Source organism: Numida meleagris, chromosome 6 (assembly GCF_002078875.1).
Source record: "Numida meleagris isolate 19003 breed g44 Domestic line chromosome 6, NumMel1.0, whole genome shotgun sequence".
NCBI classification, from domain to species: Eukaryota; Metazoa; Chordata; class Aves; order Galliformes; family Numididae; genus Numida; species Numida meleagris.
The window spans coordinates 43,879,875-43,899,841 of record NC_034414.1 but is presented as its reverse complement, the minus strand read 5'-3'; the positions used below and the strand labels follow the sequence as shown (position 1 = coordinate 43,899,841).

Below are 19,967 nucleotides of genomic sequence, written 5' to 3'. Positions count from 1 at the left end.
AATGATACCATTTCCCCTCTCCCCCCCTTTTTTTTCCTTCAAATAAATGAAAAAGTCCTTTTTCAGATGTTAAGTATAGGAAGACGTACAAATACACTTGCTTTCAGGAAGCAAGAGAAAGAGAAGATTCTCACATTAATTACTTTATTTTTGGAAGACTCTATTACCCTTGCAGTCTGATAACTAATGCTCCATCAAGATAATCTAACTTCTTATAATGCTGAACAGTCAGAGTTGGAAAAAATTCATTTACAAAATAACAACTTAGACAGCTACTGACAAATAATTTTTCCCTAGAGTTTTTGAAAGGTGTCCTTTGAGAAAAGAAGGGGATTTGACATCTTTTATTCTTGGAGACCTGAAATTAATAAATGCGTAAATAAACCACAAAAATCATTACTTTTTTTAATTTTATAAAAGGTACTATAATTCTCCAAATTAATTCTCATTGACCAACTTGAAAGTAGGAAAAGAAGAAATCAACCAAAATGATTCCAAGCAGTTCCTTTTCTCGGTCTGTCATTTCAGCTTCTTTCCATCAAATGGTCAGGTTTAAGAATAATGCATTAGCAATCTGGTCTTGAAAATCTGAATGTAAGTACAGTGGGAGGGAATATTTTGTACTCAGGAAAATGTTTGTTTTCTTTTAAAGCATGTCTGGAGTCATTGGCAGCCTGTGGCATTAAGCTTGTAAATCACATCTAAAACCCTGTTTTTATTCTTAGAGAAGTTGCTTTCTGAATTCTATTTGAAATAAAATTCAAATCCTTATTTTCTAGGAGATATTCTCAATGCACATGTCCATTCTTTCAATATCCCAGATGATAGGCATGCTAATGAAGAACCTAAGGGAAAGATTCTTTAAGTTAACATAACTTGTTCTTAATCAGATTTCATACAATCACCACAAGCCAATTCAAGGGTAGAATAATGTTGACATTCAAAATTACTACTTTTTTTTGTTTTTGCATTATGGACTTTTTTTTCCCCTTTTCCTATCCTTTTAGCTCTTCTTGGATGCTGTACAGACATCTGCCTTGTACCTGAATTTACTCAGATAGTTTACAATTTAGTAGCCAGTGAGAGTGGGAATGTCTAGATTTTTATTGCTACAGAAAGAGATAGGAATTAAGCATTTCTTTAATTTTCTGGACAATTATTCTATTACTGACCTTTTATGTTTTGGGGTGCCTGTCCTGTGTTCTTTCCTCTTAAGTGGGCTCAAGGATATTGATTCCTTGTGCAAAATCAAGAACAAAAAGTGGTATTAGTGGACATACTAACAGGAAACTTCAGAGGAAAACAGAATCTAGTCTCCTTTTGTGCCCCATGGCAGTCCAAGAAGAAAAACAATGTGCAGTGGCAACAAAATCTTCATCTCAATTAGTAATCTCAGTGCAGTGTGCTAAATTATTTTTTATCTTGATAATAGGAGTAAAATGATACTGGGAACTTTTGAGACACAATTACCTAGAACCCATCAAATATATTCTAATGGAGGTTAGATTAATAGAGTAATCATTTCATTTTATTCAGAAAAAAAATCTGAGCAATTCTACTGTACTCCTTTTTCAGCCATTCTTGGCCCCTATTTACAAATATACATTCTTTATTTTCTTTAATAAATAAATAGTACTAATGGTTGAGGAGCTCAAATGTTGCTAGAAAAACAAGGGACTATGTAACAGAAATTGAGTTAACAGACTGAAGCCTTATCAAGTGATAATTTCTTCTTAGTTCATTCCACAAATTCCTGTCACTAACTGGTGTTTTTTTCCCCCAAATGATTGTCAGTATGGTGTAAAATTTACTAATAGTACTAAAATGATGAATGGTTTGACTACTGATTATTGTTCAATGCTAAAGTACTTTCTATAATGAGCATAATTTAACAAGAGTCTTGAAATCTTGTTAAAAGTTTCAATAGTCTGCAAAAGCAGAAGACTTCTAAGGTGACCGGAGTGTTTTAATTATATATTTTTCTCTTGATTCTAGGTAGACTTGAAGGCAAGAGTTTCATTAACTAAACAGAGATTAAAGATGATACTGAATTTAGTATCAAAACCTCTTTGCTTTGAAAACCTGGTCCTAAATTTAATATACATACTAATCATACAGTATATACATCTAGATGAAACTTTTCATCTTTTACTTGTGAACTATATTCAATGAGTCATACAATTGAAATCGTTTGTTTGTTTGTACCACAATTGCCAAAAATTAAAAATTCACAGAATATTTCAGGTTGAAATGTACTTCTGGAGGTCACCTTGTCCAATTCTCCTGCTCAAACAGTGCCACCTAGAGCATGTTGCCTAGGTACATGTCCAGGTGACCTTTGAGTATTTCCAAGGATGGAAATACTGGTAACCTGTTCCAGTGTTCTGTCATTCTCAGTCTTTCCTGATGTTCAGAGGGAATCTCTTGTGTTCCAGTTTGTAGTCACTGCCTCTTGTTTCGTCACTGGACACAACTGAAAAGAGCTTGATTCTATCCTCTTTGCACCTTCTGTTCAGGTATTTAGAAAGTTAGTAACATATTCCTCTTTGAGACTTCACTTCCCTAGGCCCTTAGCCTTTCCTTATAGGAGAGATGCGTGTCTATGGGTGTCCAAGCTTTTGACTTGCTTGGGTCTCACCTGGGTCTCTCCTGGCTCTTTAGCCAGCAGTGTGCCCAGGTGGCCAAGAAGGCCAATGGCATCCTGGCTTGTATCAGGAACAGTGTTGCCAGTAGGAGTAGGGAAGTCATTGTCCCTCTGTACTCAGCACTGGTGTGGCCGCACCTCGAGTACTGTGTCCAGTTTTGGGCCCCTCACTGCAAGAAAGACATTGAGGCCCTGGAGCATGTTCAGAGAAGGGCGACGAAGCTGGTGAGGGGTCTGGAGCACAGGCCTTATGAGGAGCGGCTGAGGGAGCTGGGATTGTTCAGCCTGGAGAAGAGGCTCGGGGGTAGCCTATTGCTCCCTATAACTACGTGAAGGGAGGTTGTAGTGAGCTGGGAGTCAGCCTCTTCTCTCCTGTAACTAGCAACAGGATGAGGGGGAATGGCCTCAAGTTTTGCCAGGGGAGATTTAGGCTGGACGTTAGGAAATACTGCTTTTCTGAAAGAGTGGTCAGGTGCTGGAATGGGCTGCCCAGGGAGGTGGTTTGAGTCACCATCCCTGGAGGTGTTCAAGAAACGTTTAGATGTTGTGTTGAGAGACATGGTTTAGTAGGGTTATTGGTGGTAGGTGCATAGTTGGACTGGATGATCTTGTAGGTCTTTTCCAATCTAGCTAATTCTATGATTCACTTAGTGAAGTAGAATTCTCTTGAGCAACATATAAAATATATAATATAGCTAATATATGTGAGTCACAAAGCTTATTTTCTTTTTTTATTTTCTTTTTTTATTAAAACATTAACAAAAGAGGGCAACACAAACATCAAACTAGAGGGTTGGGCATGTGTGCTCTAGTCCATTCATCATTTGCGCTTTCTCTGGTATTTTGATCTCCTGTACTGGAGAGTCTTGAAATGGACACAGCACTCCATCTGTGGCCCCTTTACTCCAGTACTAAGTAGGCAGGAAGAAATAAACTCCCTTGATCTGCTTGATCACTCTTATTAATGCAGCCCAGAGGCTATTAACATTTTTTACAGCAATGGTACATTTTTTCCTCATACTCAACTTGGTGTCCACCAAGACCCCCAAATCCTTTTCTGCAAAGCTGCTTTCTAGATAGTCACTCCCCATCATGTAAGCTGACAGAGAAATTTTTACTATTTCCATGCTATCTTTGAGTGTCTGCAAAACACCTTGTTAAAATATCGCTACACCTGAAAAATATGAACCTCTTAATAAAACTACTCTGGTGTGGTGTCCAAGTTGAATAAAGAAAAAATTATGCTCATTTGATCACTAGAAATAACATTTTAAAGTTGAGATAAGGTGTGAAAGAAGTGGTATCTCTATTGCTTTATTTCATGAAATTTTCTTTCAGGTTTTTATGTGAGCACGAAAAGCTTTAATCTCTTAGAATAGTTAACATCTCGGCTTCAAACTTTGCAATTTGACCCAGTGTTACTTTCTTATCCTTTATGTTATATCAGTGAGATTCTTTTAGTTTCAGTTGTGACTCTCGTACTTTAACATTTTCTATTAATGAATCATGAAGCAAACTAGAAGCAAAAAATTCTCTAATCTATTATTCTACAGCCTAAAAATTTCTAATCACTTTGGCATTTTCCATCTTACTCTAAGCAATTTCTTTTCTGTCGTCTTGTTTCTCTTACTGTATGTGAAGATATATTAATTGTCACTATTTGTCTCCTTCAAGTTATTGTTTTAGTTGAGATGATTTGTTTTAATAAATAAACGATTTCCCGTTTAGAATTTTACAATTATTGCTCATTGTGCAGAGGAAAGAAAACTAAGACAAATCCTCTTGAACATGGACAAGTTTACCAATTGCTGCTCAGTAAAAATCTTTTTTCCTCATAAATCCTTGTTTCATAGACAAGTCCAAGGTACTCAGAACTAGCAGTACAGGGAATAAAAAAAAGGGAGAGAATTGGAGAACAACTTAAGTAGTTTGTTGTTGCTGCTGTTCAAAAAAGGGTGTACAAACAAAATCAGGTTTTACAAAGTTAGAGTGAATATTTTATCTTTGATCACTAACCAGGAATATAGGAGTTCACATATAGAAATATTTGGGTAGTTTACTTGAATTTCCTATAAAACAGCACAACTTAGGTAGATATAATTGTGGGAGGGTCAACACATATAGGATAACTATTTGATAGAAATCTCATACTAAAATTGATTTTTTTTTTTTTTCCTCTTGAGTGTTGTTTCACCTTAATCTAACCTGGGTGGATTTGAGAATGTGGTCACCCCTCTCTCCCTTCATGGGCAGCTTCTTCTCCTAATGGTTCCAAGGAGCTCTTGCATACCCCACCCCTTACAGTAGATTTAAGCTTGTAATGCATTTGCATTGTAAAATAATAAAAAGAGCCATTTAAAAGCAGAAATTATCCTCTTTGAAGATGAGATATTTCTGCTGAGTATGAGAGACACTAGGAGATTTTTTTAATGGGAGGTTCTTGGCATAGATTTTCTCTTTCCTTCCAGGAAAAAGAGATGTTCATTTTGAATCAGTTAGCATTTCAGCATTGTGCAATTGTTTAATGTTGCTTTCCTTTGACAAATGGCACCTTTTCAGCTAAACAAAACAAGTTAAAAAAGAATGCTGTGAGAAGCTGATTATATAATATCCATTTTAAAGTTTCAAAGGTGTGTGTAGAAATAAAGCTAAAGTAATGGAAAAAGCTCAGGCAAGTTAAGAAAAAAAAATTGAAGCTGGAATTAACAACTGGAGTTGTTTAGAAGATGCCTGTATGCCATTACAGATATGTTATACATTTATATGTGTATTTATTCAAATTGCTTCTGCTCTAGTATTCACTTGATGTGAGAGCTGAATAGGTGAGAGAACAGAGGTCAAATTCTGTCTTTAGATAGGCATGTTCTGTTCTCGCTTATTTAATGAGAGCTGAACTTTCAGGGCAGTGATGCTTCCCAAGTGTTGCCAATACAGCTGAAGTCTTGAAGTAGTAATAGAGTCTCAAGAGAGGCATTGTTCTTTGAAAAATTTCAGATAAAATTCTGCTGTGGTGGTACAGATAAATTAAAATCAACCCTAACAAAAATATCTGAGATCATTACAACCTTTTTAGGCTATTTGTTAATGTAATTTTGCACAACACGCCATAGGTATATACTGATATATTGGTATACTGCATGACCATATTACATTTTTTAATATAAGCAAGGGCTTATCCCTTAAACTAGAAATAAATTTGTTGTTGAACAGGTTATAAACACAATTATGATGTTATACTTCTTCATCCTAATACCCCATTTTTGTTTAGAGTTGATGAATTTAGAGGGTGAAATTAGGATGGTTTTAAGAATTATATTTGGGTGTGATGGAAACCCCTTCATAATTTTTGAAGAACTCTTCTGTTCCCTGCAGGTAGCACTGATGGTATTTGATAGCAGACTACTTTGACAGTCATGCCACTCTGGTGGGTTTGCTCCTGTATAATCTGTATGAGTAGGGAAAAATACAACTTTTAAAAAATCCGAGCTTCTGAAGTCTTGAAAAATTATTCTCTGCAGAGCTACCCTCACCAAGTGCTCTCCGTCCCCATACAGATCCTGTGGGACAAAGTTCCAGCAGGACTTCACACTCTCCATCCCCAGAATGCAGCGAATGAACAGGATGCTTTGGTCTCCTTCACTACCTGGTTCTGCCAATATTACGAGGTGGCAAGAAGAGACTGCTTCCTCTACACTGAATAAACCTACTACTGGAACAGACAGCTATGAGACAAGTGCTTCTTGACACGGAGAGAAGGGAACGTGAGGAGGAGGAAAATAAGGATATGCTGAGACAGACAGAAAAGACTTGGACATTGTGGTTTGCATGTTGGGATGCAAGGGATGTCTGGCAAAGGCTGCAGAGACAAAGGACCAGAGAGAAAGCTCTAAGTGAAACGGTACCCAGTTTTTCTTAATAATAATAAAAAAAATCCATGAAACAGATAGATGTAATCACATAATCACACTGCCATGGCTATATATGTCACAGCTACTTTCACAGTCATGAAAGTAAATGATGAGATAGAAATCTCATCATAAGCCATATATTCCATGGAGGGTAGCACAGGAGGAAGAAATTAAATTATGAAATAATAGGCTGACTGTCTGTGTCATGATTGCAAATGGTCTAGAAAATATTAAATCTAATGTTTCTTAACTTCTGGCTTAGGTAAACACAAATACTGAGGTTCTTCAAATGTAGACTTTTATATTTGAGAATAGGCATGATATGGAGAATGGAAGGGCAAAGAAGTTAAAAGATCTCAAAATTAAAATCACTCTAAGTAACTGAAATTAGTACACAGGAGACGTGCTGCCATCCAACTTGTCCCTATCTCGTCAGTCACTGCATTTTTTACAGGCTTTTTTACATCTGGATTCAGACTCAAATTGGTAAATGACATTAGAAAAATATTTAATAATATTAGAGTTGTGAGTTGTTTTATTGTAGGCTTTGCTTTGCTATGTTTTCAGGAGAAAATATCTTGTGCTAGTGTTTTTGAAATATTTGATCTTTCAGTTTCTTCCTAGTATAATAGCTAAACTACAACTAGTGATAGAAAGAGGATTGTATTTTTATTTTGAACCCGAACCTTGGATTACTCAAGTCTCCAAACAGTTGTTTCTTGTAGAATTAAAATGTGAATGTAGCTGTTCAAAATGCTACAGCATTGCAAATGCAAACCTATATCCACCAAAAAGGGAACGTGGATTGTCAAGTCAAAACATAGTTCACCTTCATTTTTGTGCATGCTGGTTGGAGGTAAAATTGGATTAGAATTTAATGAGCTTTTAATTCAATTACACAAAGTAGTAGATTGATTGCAATTTTACTGGGGAAAAAAACCACAATTTTTTAATATATACTCATATTTTTAATATGTATACACATTATATGTAATTATCTTCACTATTAGCTTCAGACTGACAGAAATATATACTCCATGATTTACTCCAATATGTCTCTTATATTCACTTATATTACCTTAAATGTAGTAACATAAGAAAGAGTGCCAAACTAGCTCATGAAAGAAGGAAAGATTGCAAAAATCATTAGAAGAATAAGGGAAGTATCAGACATGGCACCCCATAAATGCTTGAGTCAGCTGATGGCCAATAGAACCTCTTTGTATGTCTTCTAACTTTGATGGCACGACATTCTGAATATATTTGAATCTTTGCCTTTTCTACTCCATTTTCCACAAGGAAGAAACACAGTATCAAGCAACTTCAGTTTCTGAAAAGCAATCACGTGTTTAAGCCATTTTTGCTAACATAAACTCTGGCCTTATTACCTTCATCCAGATGACACCAAGTACATGTGTGTTAAAAATTAATTCAAGTCACCTCTCCTAGATGCATAGATAACATGGCATTCACGGAGGACTGTAAAAGCAAGAAGGCAGCGGAAACCTGAAAGCTAATAAGCAGTCTTCCCGGAGAACTTTGTAAGTTCAGCTGTATGTTCTCAAATTCTGGACTTAAAAATTACATCAGTAAGGAGAGGTAGGGTAATCTGTCCAAAAATGCATGCCCTTCTTTCTTTCCCTTGGTATTTGTAATATACAAAGTAACTGAAACCACTCTGGGGGCAGTTAAGGTAGCTCTGTGAATAGTAGTAATTCAGCAGGTGGTAACAACACTAATTTAGAAAGGAATAGAATTGACATCTCAATTCTTTTTGTACTGTTGATTTTTCTTTTACTTCTAAGAAAGCTTCAAAGAAAATTTAGAAAATGCCACCATGATACTTTGAGACATATTTTCTTATTGACTAACTGCAGACTTGATGCCACAGTAATGAATAAATTAGAAGTATCCAGCAATTATATTTTCTTTATGTTTCTGATCACAGTCACTTTGTTTAAGTAGCTTAGATCCACAGTTCTGGATTTGTAAGGTTTCCCTTTGGCTCACAAATGAAAGAACCCAATCTGCAATGTTAGATCTCTCAGCAAATGCAAGTGGCCCATTTTAAATCATTTTATTATACAAACAGCTGCAGTTAGGTGAACAAGCACTTTTCCAGACATAACAGAGGGATATCACCAGAAAGTATGAGCATAGATTTTCTTGCAGGTTTTCAATTGCGCCAGCATAAAGCTTAACAGGTGTTTGTGACAAATTTATTTAACAACAAAAAATATAGTATTATTTTGGGAAGTTAAATCTGTCATTGTGAGTCTGAATCATAGTCTTTGTTTATTTGGCATCTTTATAGCACGAATCATTCTGAGTGCCTCCTTCTAAATTAAGTGTCATAGCACTAAGTCATAAGGACTCTATCATTATCCCATTTTACAGATATGAAGGCCTAGCACAAGGAAGTGAAAGCTTTTGTTGCACAGCAAGGGCTGAAAACATTACAACTAGCTGAAAGACTACTAAAAACAAAATGGTATTGTCTGCCTGCTTTGCTGTAAGTCTAAGATCCAAGCTACACCCATGGAGAGATTCTTTCACAGCTTAGCACCACTTGCACTATAAATACCAAATGGTAGTAGTTAACTTTAAAGTTGGAGCTAGTAGCCCTTACAATAATTTTATACACTTTGGAGGAGGTCATATTGGTCGTTACCATTAACTTAGTGGCAAACAGTTTTTCTCTCCTATTTTTCTCTTTTTCAGGCCCATTTTCCTGTTATTGCTTATAGATATAGGCAACTTTCCCTTCTCCCCTTGCCTTCTGCGAAAGAAGATCTATGTTCACTGCTGATGTAAAAATCGATGGACATGTAATTATCAGGTTTTGCTTTTATATTTCTGAATATTGGTGTTCCAGTTTTCCTGGATCGATATATATGTCCTAATTGAATTGAACATAAAATGAGGATCAGTCTTCACTTCCCCTAGGTTTTAATACTTGTACTTGCATGGTTCATTTGCAGCTCCAGTTATAAGCATTCACTACAGTACAATTTTGACATTACAATTACTACAGAAATCAATTTTGCAGCCATGATAAATAACAAAATTGCCTCAAGAAGGTCAGAAAATCCAGGGCATTTCCTCTGGTTACTGGCCACTTGCAAATGTATCCTTCTCCCTGTGTTTGCCTTGACAAACATTACGTGATATCCCAGCAGAATTGCATTGATATCTAGATGTGTGTGGGAGGGGGGAATATTATTCAGTGTCTTACAACAACATATGTTTGTGACTTATGTTGTTACTCAAAATCATAAATAATGAAAGAAATTGATATTGTGAGCACAGTTTGTCTAGCATCTCTCAATTATACAAGTACTGGATATGTACCAACTTTATGGTATTGAGTAAATCTTTATTAAAAGCTGTAAAGGGTTTACAGTTTTGTAACGATATGCAAATAGATGCATTTAATTTGCTTACAGTTCTATCAAAATAAAACTCTTAATGGGTATCTAAGCAGCAATAAACAAGTCTTCCAGGAGTTTGCTACTGGCCTTTTTATAACTGCTAGGCCTCCTGGTACTGTAGAGAATACAAAACTAGCTGCAATAGCTTCTCTTCAGCAGCAGATAATGACAGATGATGTTTTAGAAGACTGTGTATTCTTGCAGTGTGCATGAGCTCTTGATGGTATATATCAGGTAGCCACATGGAGATCATTCTTCTTGACTGACAAGTGGGATATGGATTATTCTGGAAAAGCATCAGGAACTGAGTTGTACAGGTCCAGATTGGTGCCCAAAGGCTCCTGCTTTAGTGCTCAGGTGGTGCACGCTTGGGGATAGCTGAATTTCATAAATTTTGCTCTTTTTGTTGCGTGAATCAACCCATGGAAGTAACTCTGTCCTCATGGACCATTGGGTCCTTTGAGCAGATAAATACTTACTCCTGGAGATATGATACAGTCCATTATCTATCTTCATGCTTTTGGTAAGGAATTAAAAAGCAAATGCAGAAGTTAAATTGAAGGGAAGTTGAGGCCATTCATACCAAAAATGAAGCATGTTCTAGGAAAACAAAACAAAACAAAACATGATAGTTTCAGAAAGACTATGATGATCCCCTGCATTGCTTTTGTATATTATCCAATGACTGTTAATAATCTTCACTCCCACTGAAGTACTGTGACCTGAAGGATAACAACATCACTGTTTTGTCTTGTAATAGACAAGACGGACCACGCCCCAAGACAATTAATCTAAGGGGGGAGCTGAGTGTCCCTTCACTTAGTTTGACTGATGTCTCAGCGATTCCTGGAAGAGTACAGAACAATGCCTGACAAATGGTCGCTTGTCACCTCCTTTCAATTGGCTGGCGTTCAGTGCTTCAACCAATCCTAGAAATGGAGCCACCTACAATTCCAAATAGGACCGGGGGGGGGGGAGGGGGGGTCATTCCTTCCCTTTTCCCTTTGGTATTATAAATAAGAGATGGCAGGGGACCATCCCTTCCCTTTTTGCTTTGATACAATAAATAGGGGTTGGGGGAGGGAGGGTGGCCTACTCTTTTACTGCTGCTGCCACCAATTCCTGTTACTGCTGCTTCCCTTCTTCATTCTATGCCAGCTGGAGCACCCCTGTCAGCAGGCTTGGCACTGGATGCAGGACTGGTTATCTCTCTCTCTCATTTTAATTTTTTCCTTTTCTCTTAAAATTTTTAATAGTGCAAGGCTTATTTGAATTTCCCAAAAAATAGCACAGCTTGTGCAGATATAATTTTGAGAGTGCCAGCCCAAATAGGATAACCCTTTCATAAATATCTCCTTTTAAAGTTGCTCTTTTTTTCTCTTGAGTGCCAATTCTCCTTAATCTAACCTGAGGGATTTACAGATCTGGTCACCCAGCCCTCATTCACAGGCAAAATATGACACTTCTGTGTATATTTTAGATTGATGTAGTTTAATATTTGTGCAGCATTTAAGGGATGCTATTAAAAAGGATATCTGTAAATACCTCTATACAGCACTACTTGGATTTGTTGCAGAAAAATAAAGTGCAAATTTGGAAGATGGGATACATGTGAATTTAAGATGGGGATTTCTTGGAGAGGAGTTAATCTGAGTCACTCATTTCTATGTTGAGCACCGTTTTGTTTTTTTTTTATAGAAAAGTTGTTAAGAATGAGAGAAGAAATGATGAAAGGCAGAATAATCTTTCATATTGTAATTCCTCTGAAGAGTGATACATCTGAGAAACTCTGAATTGGATACCTAAATCCAAGAAGACATGGAATTTTAAAAATTTATGTGATTTCAGCCTCATTTTCTATTAGTCTACTTAGCATCTTTGGCAGCACTGCAAGCTTTTAATTGCTGCCTAGGGTACCTGAAAAGTATGCCTCTTTTGCTTGTATTATCATTAATGTGCCTATCATTTGTTTGTAGCCCAAATCCCCACCAAAATCATCAGAATTTTCCTGAAGTAGAACTAGACAGTAGCATTCATAACAGGCTTGACCAGATCTTTAATATGAGATGATGATTATTTTGTCTTTTCTTCATCTAAGCACCTAAATACATGTGCAATACATTTGGCCTAATATTTCAAGATGGAAGTGCTACAGAAAAGCAAAGGATTATAAATACTGTGATTGAACAAGTACATTCTGTTCCATTTATTAATGTATTCATATGTCTATAGTTTTAATGCAATTTTTCCTGCTTATCTTAAACACTTAATTGCAGTGTTTACTAGAGTAAGGAGACATCAGACTGAAAATCATTTTTTATGTAATAACTAAAATTCCTGCATTTTAAAACATATGTTTTAAAAATATGTAATTATAATAAAGTTACTCCGTTACAATTTTTTTTTCTTTTTTTTTTCTGCTTTTTCCATTGAGTAGGCCCAGTAACTTTTAGAAGTTTGTTACATACTATCTACTGGTAAATCATCATTCATGTATTAATATTTATTTTACTGTTGTTGGTTCTATGTTGTTTTTCCTTAGCTGCACAGTTTTGTTAACATTGCTATGTTTAAATTTAACAGTAATTCCTGGCCTTCATATGTGAGTCTGTGCTTATCAGTGTATACATGTAAGTGTGGCATTGCGAATAATGTTTCTTAAGTTCTTATATTTTTTTTTCACTGACTTTACAAAATAGCTTTTGGTCTCTGTGCAACGCAGACATTTTCTTTAAAAGCAACTAAAGCAGACTTGTAAGCAGCTCTGTAACAAAGATGTACTGTGGAATAAGAACAGTAATGATATTCTATTTTTAGATAAAGCTCATCAAAGTGCTTCACAAGCTAACTACCTGTAAGAGTGGTGATGAATTGCAGCTCCCTCTGAGCTGTGTGCTCAAACAAAGTGGTTGTCAAGAAGAGACCTAAGTTACAAATGCCATATATATATATAGACTGCCTTTTCTCTGTCCTTTTTTCTTTTTCCCTTCCCCCCAATTTTTTTCCTGCCGCCCCCCTTTTTTCCTTTTTTCCCCTTTCTCCCCCCTTTCCCATTTTTCCTCCTTTGTTTCCTTTTTCCTCTTTTTCTCCTTTATTTCCCTTTCTCTTTCTCTTTTCCCCTTCCCCTTTTTCTTCCTCTTTTCCCTTCCCTGTAGAGAAAACATTATTTTCCATTAAAAAAAAAAAAAATTCTAGAATGTAGACAGGATAAATTTATTTGCTATACTGAAAAAATAAAAATCAGAGATTTGAAATTATGTTTTTTGTGGGTCGCAACAGCTGCTTATTAAGCAATAGTCGCTCATTAGTACTTGATGCCGCTACGCAAGAATAGCTATTGCGCCTGCACGCGTGACCAAATGAACCCAGAAGCTCCGAAAGTCGGGAAAGTACTGATGCGGTCAAAGAAGGATGTAGAAGACGGAAGAAGAGACCAGAAGGAGGGCGGGCAGACCGTGACACTGTGCCTCGTGCACAGTGCGTGACCAAGGCTGTGATTGGACACAAGTTACGAAACCAGCACGTGTCGTGGGTGCAGTCGGTTGTACGGGTATAATACCAGGAGCGTCTCAGGGAATAAATGAGATCTGCTTCCACCGCATCAGTGACAGAGAGACTCCGTCCAAGTGAGCAGGGACAGCCTTGGGTCGGGAGGATGGACAGCCGCAGGAGATAGCAACAACTGGTGACCCCGACGTGATCTCATCCACGGTTTGATCCCGACAACAGGAGTGTGCTTGGGCAGTCCGACGGGACTGGGACCTGCAGTCATGTCCACTGCATCGGTGTCACAGGCTGCCAAGGTGCTCCTTCTCCTTGCGAGGGAGGGAGGGATGTTCCTATCGAGGGACAAGGTGGAGAAACTGATTAGCTCTTTGTGCCAGAGATGTGGGCTTGGTGCCCCGGGGCTGGCAATGGATCTCCCCTCGCTGCTGAAAGCGGGGGAGGAACTCATGAAAGGAGCGGTCTCGGGTAGCGGGACTGCATCTGATCTCCTGCCTGTTTTTGAGCGGGTGAGGGGAGCCCTTCGGGCACTCCAAGAACGGCGCGAGGTGTGGCGGGTGGTGGCCCGGGCGGTTTGCGGGGACGAGGGTGTGGATCCCTCGGGGAGGGTTGGCGACTGCGCTGTCATGGAATATTGCTCCCCTATCTCCCCGACGGCGCAGCCCCTGGCGGCGTGGAAATGACCTCGTGGGAGAGGAATGCGGACCGGCTCCTCCAAGGCCCCCCCTCTGGGGGTTCCGCTTGCGCCCCGGAGGTGGGGGTTGGGGCCCCCCCTTTCCCACTCCCCTGCCCATCAGGAGGGGTTGGAAAGGGGGGGATGGCAGGGGCCCCTGGGGACTGGGGGGCTCCACGGGTGGGCGATGCAGTAGGGGGGGGGTGAAGATCCTACCCGGGATCGAGCTTTGAGATTCGGCTTGAGCCGGTTTTCTTTGGACGAACGACCCGGGACATCCCCTCCCCCGTCGCCTGAGGGTCATAGGCGAAGTATTGTAAGGGAGTGCGCGGCGGCCGGTACACCGCTAGAAGCGTCTGCATTTCGTGTATATCTAGACCACATGGGGGCGACTGGGTGGTCTCCCCGGGATTGGCGAATAGTCAGGGAGCTTCGACAGTCAGTAAAGACCAACGGTTTGAATAGCCCGCTTACTAGCAATTTGCTGAATGCCTTGTTCTGGGAACGCCTGACCCCGTTTGATTGTCAGCAACTGGTTAAATTGGTTGTGATGTCCATGCAGGCTGTTCTGTTCTGGACGGCCTGGGGGGATCACATCCAAACTGCACTCGTGCAAGTTGGCCGACTTCCCCAGGGACACCCACTTACTGGAGTCACGATGGCTCAATACATGGGTGAACCCCCCCATGACAATCCTTGGCAGCAAGCCCGGTATGACCCTGAGATTCTTCAGCTCCGTACCTGGGCCGCAAGGGCGGCCCTTGCAGCGGTTGCCTCCCAAATGCAGGCCTCACCTAGTTACACTGCGATTAACCAGCATCCTGGGGAGTCATTAAGCAATTCATGGAGTGTCTTTCCACAGCCATCAATAACTCATCACTTCCCAGGGAGGCGAGGGACCCGGTGTTGCATGATTTGGTGTGCTCAAAATGCCGGATCCGTTTGCAAATGTGCTAGCCTTGATGCCGGCCACAGCTCCCATGTCCCAGGTACTAAAGGCTGACATGCAAGCTGAATGGATGGAGCAAGGGTGTGAGCTCGTCTCCACGATTGACGCGGTAGTTCAGGCAGGGCCAACCCTGTCATCAAATCCCAAACTCATGGGCATGTGCTTTCAGTGTGGGGGATCTGGACATTGGAGAAAGACCTGTTCTTTTGTAAAAGTGAGAGCGGGTGGGGGGCATCCAGGCAAGGCACAAGAAGTGACCCATCTCACCTGCTCCACGTGTGGAGGACGGGGTCACGCCTCACGTGTATGTCCCAGTGGGAAACCCCAGGGAAACGGGGCCAGGAGCACCAGGCCCGGCACAATGACACAAATGGGGAATCCGGAGGCATGGGGGGCACCCTGGCCAGGCTCAGATCAGGAGCACGATTAGTCACCAGGGAGAAGTGGATGAGATATGATGCAGGCACCCACTGGATTCCCATCCACTGCCCCTGTGACCCAGGCACGCCCACGCTTGTATTAGCTATGTCTGGCATTGATGAGCCTGCTAGGGGAATCTCAACCATTCCTGCAGTGTCAGATCGTGTCCCTACCCATGTTGCTGTATGATCCTTTATGGCCAGGACCAGGCTACTGTCTGGGACACCAGTGGCCTTTGCGTTATGGGATCTGGGTCAGCAACCAGTCCAGAGGGTCGCTCTTCAGATTGGGGGGACCTCGATGACCCTCCGGGCATTGGTAGATACCAGATCTGATGTCACAGTCGTACCGAAAGAGGTGTGACCCTCTCACTGGCCTTTGGAAACTTGTCTGGCTGGCCTTTCGGGCGTGGGCGGAGTACAGGTAGCTAAGCGTAGCCACCTGCCTGTTACAGTGCACCTTACTGGGGAGAATGAGTGGGCACAGGCACGCCCCTATGTGGTGCCTGGTATACTGTCTACCCTCTTGGGAAGATATGTCCTGGCACAGATTCGATCAGCACTGGTCATCGGGCGACATGCAAGATTTTTGGGAGGGGCTGCTGGGGGTAAACCCTTGGTCCACCTAAAGTGGAGGTCGGACACCCCCATGTGGGTTGCCCAGTGGCCCCTGAGTACTGACAAGTTGACCCACCTACGAGAACTGATCGAAGAGAAAGTGACGTGCGGTCACCTAGTTCCATCCTTTAGCCCCTGGAATAGTACAGTATTTGTAGTTCAGAAGAAGTCCAGGAAGTGGTGATTTGTCCACGATCTCCGGGCTGTGAACAATACCATGGAAGACATGGGACCGTTGCAGCCAGGCATGCCCTTCCCCACCATGATTCCTTGAGACTGGTCTGTGTTTACAGTTGACCTCAAAGGTTGCTTTTTCAATATCCTGCTGCACCCTGAGGACCGGGAATGTTTTGCATTAACGGTCCTGAGGGTGAATAATGAGGGCCCTGCCACTTGGTACCACTGGACAGTCCTGCCGCAAGGCATGAAGAACTTGACTACCTGTCAATGGTTTGTTGACCTAGCTCTAAGTGACTTCCACTGACGATATCCGAGCCTTATCGTCTATCACTAGATGGATGATATCCTGGTCGCAGGAAACCCCTTGCCTAAGGGGATTTTGCCCCGGTTGGTCCAGCAGTTGGACCAATGGAGTCTCCATGTGGCGCCTGATAAAGTACAGATGATGACACCTCTCCGATATCTTGGGATGTTGATGGATCAACAGTTGGTGCAAGTGCAATCGCTCGTTCTTCACCATCAAGTCAAGACTCTCAGTGACCTGCAGAAACTGTTGGGTGAGATCCAGTGGTGTCGACTGTTTGCCCGGATTCCTACCTCCCTCATGAAACTTCTCTTGGAGGGATTAAAAGGAGGGCAATCGCCAGCCGACCCCCGCTCACTGACCACTGAGCAACTGTCTGCCCTTGAAAAGATTTTCGGCGTGATCGCGTCACAAGGTCTTCAACGGTATGTAACTGGGACCCCTGTCGGACTCTTGGTGACTTTAGATGGTGGCAGCACTACGGGCCTACTGTACCAATGGCTTCCAGATTCAAACCCCCAAGACCGTGTGATTTTACTCCAGTGGTTGTACACCTCCGCTGTCTCTGCCTTGACTGTGCTGATGCTCCCTTCAACCTTGGCAGATATCATTGTTCGAGCTTGGAAGAGATGCCTCGAATTGACAGGCCAGGAGTTGGAGAGCATCACTCTCCCTGTCCCCAAGCACATTTTTGAGGCCACACTGAACTCTGACCCCTCTTTGCAGATGGCTCTGGCGGGTTTCTTGGGTCAGATTATTCCCCCCTGAGGCCACCCACTGTTGTCTTCACTGCTGCCTTCCTCTTTGGTGCCCAGAAACTGCCTGTCCGCCACCCCTCTAACAGGCACCACTGTGTTCACTGATGCCGGAGGGAAGACCCACTCCTTTGCCCTTGCATGGCGCGAGGACGGGGGATGGAGAGTCCACCGCCAGGAGAATGACAGGTTCCTCCAGCAATTGGAGTGCGTGGCTATCATATGCACCCTACGAAGGCCGCATGCACCCCTGAATATCATCTCAGACTGTGCTTATGCTGTTTGCATGGTGTGGCATGTTGCGGTGGGTCTGTCATATGGCACTGCAATGTCGCAAGGCATCTGGTCCCTTTTGGAAATTCACTAGGCAGGTCTTTTCATAGACCACATTCAGAGCCATCAAGAGGTGCCAGGATTTCTTTCAGAAGGCAACCGGGTAGCCGATCAGGCTGTGGCTCTGGGAGGGCCCTCAGTGCTAGTGGTATTAGTCGATACCTTCCAGCAGGCATGCTCCTCCCATAACTTTTTCCACCAGGGAGCGTTGGCCTTACGTTGTCATTTTGGCATCACACTGCAGGACGCTTGAGCCATCATGGCGTCTTGTCCATCCTGCCAACAGCACGCAGGGGGTGCCCTTACCCCTGGAGCTAACCCCCGGGGACTAACCCCCAGTCAAGTGTGGCAGATGGACGTCATGGAGTACGCACCTTTTGGGCAACTTTGCTTTCTTCATGTGTCCATCGATACATGCTCCCACGCCATATGGGCCCAGACTAACACCTCTGTGGCGGCAGTTATTCGCCACCTTCAGTTGGCCTTTGCAGTCCTCGGGGTCCCCAAAAAGATTAAGACCGACAACGCCACCCCCTACCATTCCCACAAATTGATGATGTTCGAAATGAAATGGGGTATTAGGCATACCTATGGGATCGCAGGGAATAGCCAGTCCCAGGCCACTGTCGAACGGGCTTACCATACATTGAAGGTTCAATTGGAGAGACAAGGGAAGGGGGGAGGAAGCCCAGTAGAGTTGTTGAACAGAGCCTTGTATGTTTTTAACCACCTCCAGGTGATCGCTTTCTGTGTCCCCATCACTGTCAGCCTCCATAATTTAACTGCCTGCAATGCAACGCTTAGAAGCACTGTAAGCATAGGTCTGGTAAAATTTACTCTCAATAACTTGCTTCCCCTTCGGCTAGCCATGGGGGTTTTCTTGACTTGCGGGGATGACAAGGTGTATCCTGTTATTGCCCTGAGCCCCAGCAGCGGGCCTTGCAGTCTAGGCACGCTTTCCATGGCTTGAGCTACTCTCAAGACCTTGCCGAGCCTTGTTAACGCTTCTTGCTCCCATTGATTAACCTCCTCGCTCTACACGGGCGAGGATGTCTGGAAGTAGAGGAGGAATTGCAAGAACAGGGATTCTTTTGTCTGGATTTCAGTAAGAATGCAACATCTGCAATATAGAAAACCAGACAGAGGATTGCGGAGACTGTCAAGGCCTCACAGAAAACTGGGGAGAATGGGGGTTGGTTTGGATGGCTTGACAAATATCTATGCTTTCCTGCATGGTTAGAAAACCTGTTAGAGGGAGCCACATTAGTAGTAGTGGGCTTGCTAATTGCTGCTTGCACCATCCCCATAATCCTTGAATTAGTTCAGCATCTCCTAGATAAAGCTTTAGCGCAGATCATTCAGGTTAATTTGATAGCAGGAACTTGGTGCAGAAACAGTGAAGGATATGAGCCTCTCTGTCAGGCTGACGCGGAGACTTATTTGCAGGTGTTAGGAAAGGGGGGAGGTGTGGGACGCAACGGCTGCTTATTAAGCAATAGCAGATCATTAGTACTCGATGCCGCTACACAAGAATAGCTATTGCACCTGCACGCACGACTGAATGAACCCGGAAGCTCCAAAAGTCGGGAAAGTACTGATGTTGTCAAAGAAGGATGTAGAAGACGGAAGAAGCAACCAGAAGGATGGCAGGCAGCCCATTACCAGGGTCATGCAGCCAGGTCCAAAGAAGGGCAACAAGGCTGGTGAAGGGCTTGGAGAATATGCCCTACGAGGAGCAACTAACGGAACTGGGGCTGTTCAGTCTGGGGAAGAGGAGACTGAGGGGAGACCTCATTGCTCTCTTCAAATACCTGAAAGGTGATTGCAGTGAGAGCGGGGCTAGTCTATTCTCAATGGTGACAGGTGACAGGACAAGGGGAAATGGCCTCAAGTTGTGCCAGGGGAGGTTTAGGTTGGATATCAGGAAAAACTTCTTTACAGAAAGGGTTGTTAAGCACTGGAACAGGCTCCCCAGGGAGGTGTTTGAGTCACCTTCCCTGAATGTGTTTAAAAACTGTTTGGATGTGGTGCTTGGGGACATGATTTAGTGGTGGGTTGTTAGAGCAGTATGTTTAGGTTGCGGTTGGACTTGCTGATCTTGGAGGTCCTTTCCAACCTGAGCAATTCTATGATTCTATGAGTCTATGACACGGAGCCTCATTCACAGTGTGTGACCAAGGCTGTGATTGGACATGGAGCCTCGCGCACAGTGCATGACCGAGGCTGTGATTGGACAGAAGTTATGAAAC

At 42.1% G+C, this 19,967-nt stretch overlaps 1 long non-coding RNA gene across 1 annotated transcript in view; it reads left to right on the top strand.

Moving 5' to 3' along the window:
- Positions 1–7,487, top strand: part of LOC110402025 — a 45,618-nt gene extending 38,131 nt beyond the window's left edge. Inside the window, exon 4 of the long non-coding RNA XR_002440829.1 lies at positions 6,199–7,487. This is a non-coding gene — a long non-coding RNA (uncharacterized LOC110402025). The remainder of the gene's footprint in view (positions 1–6,198) is intronic.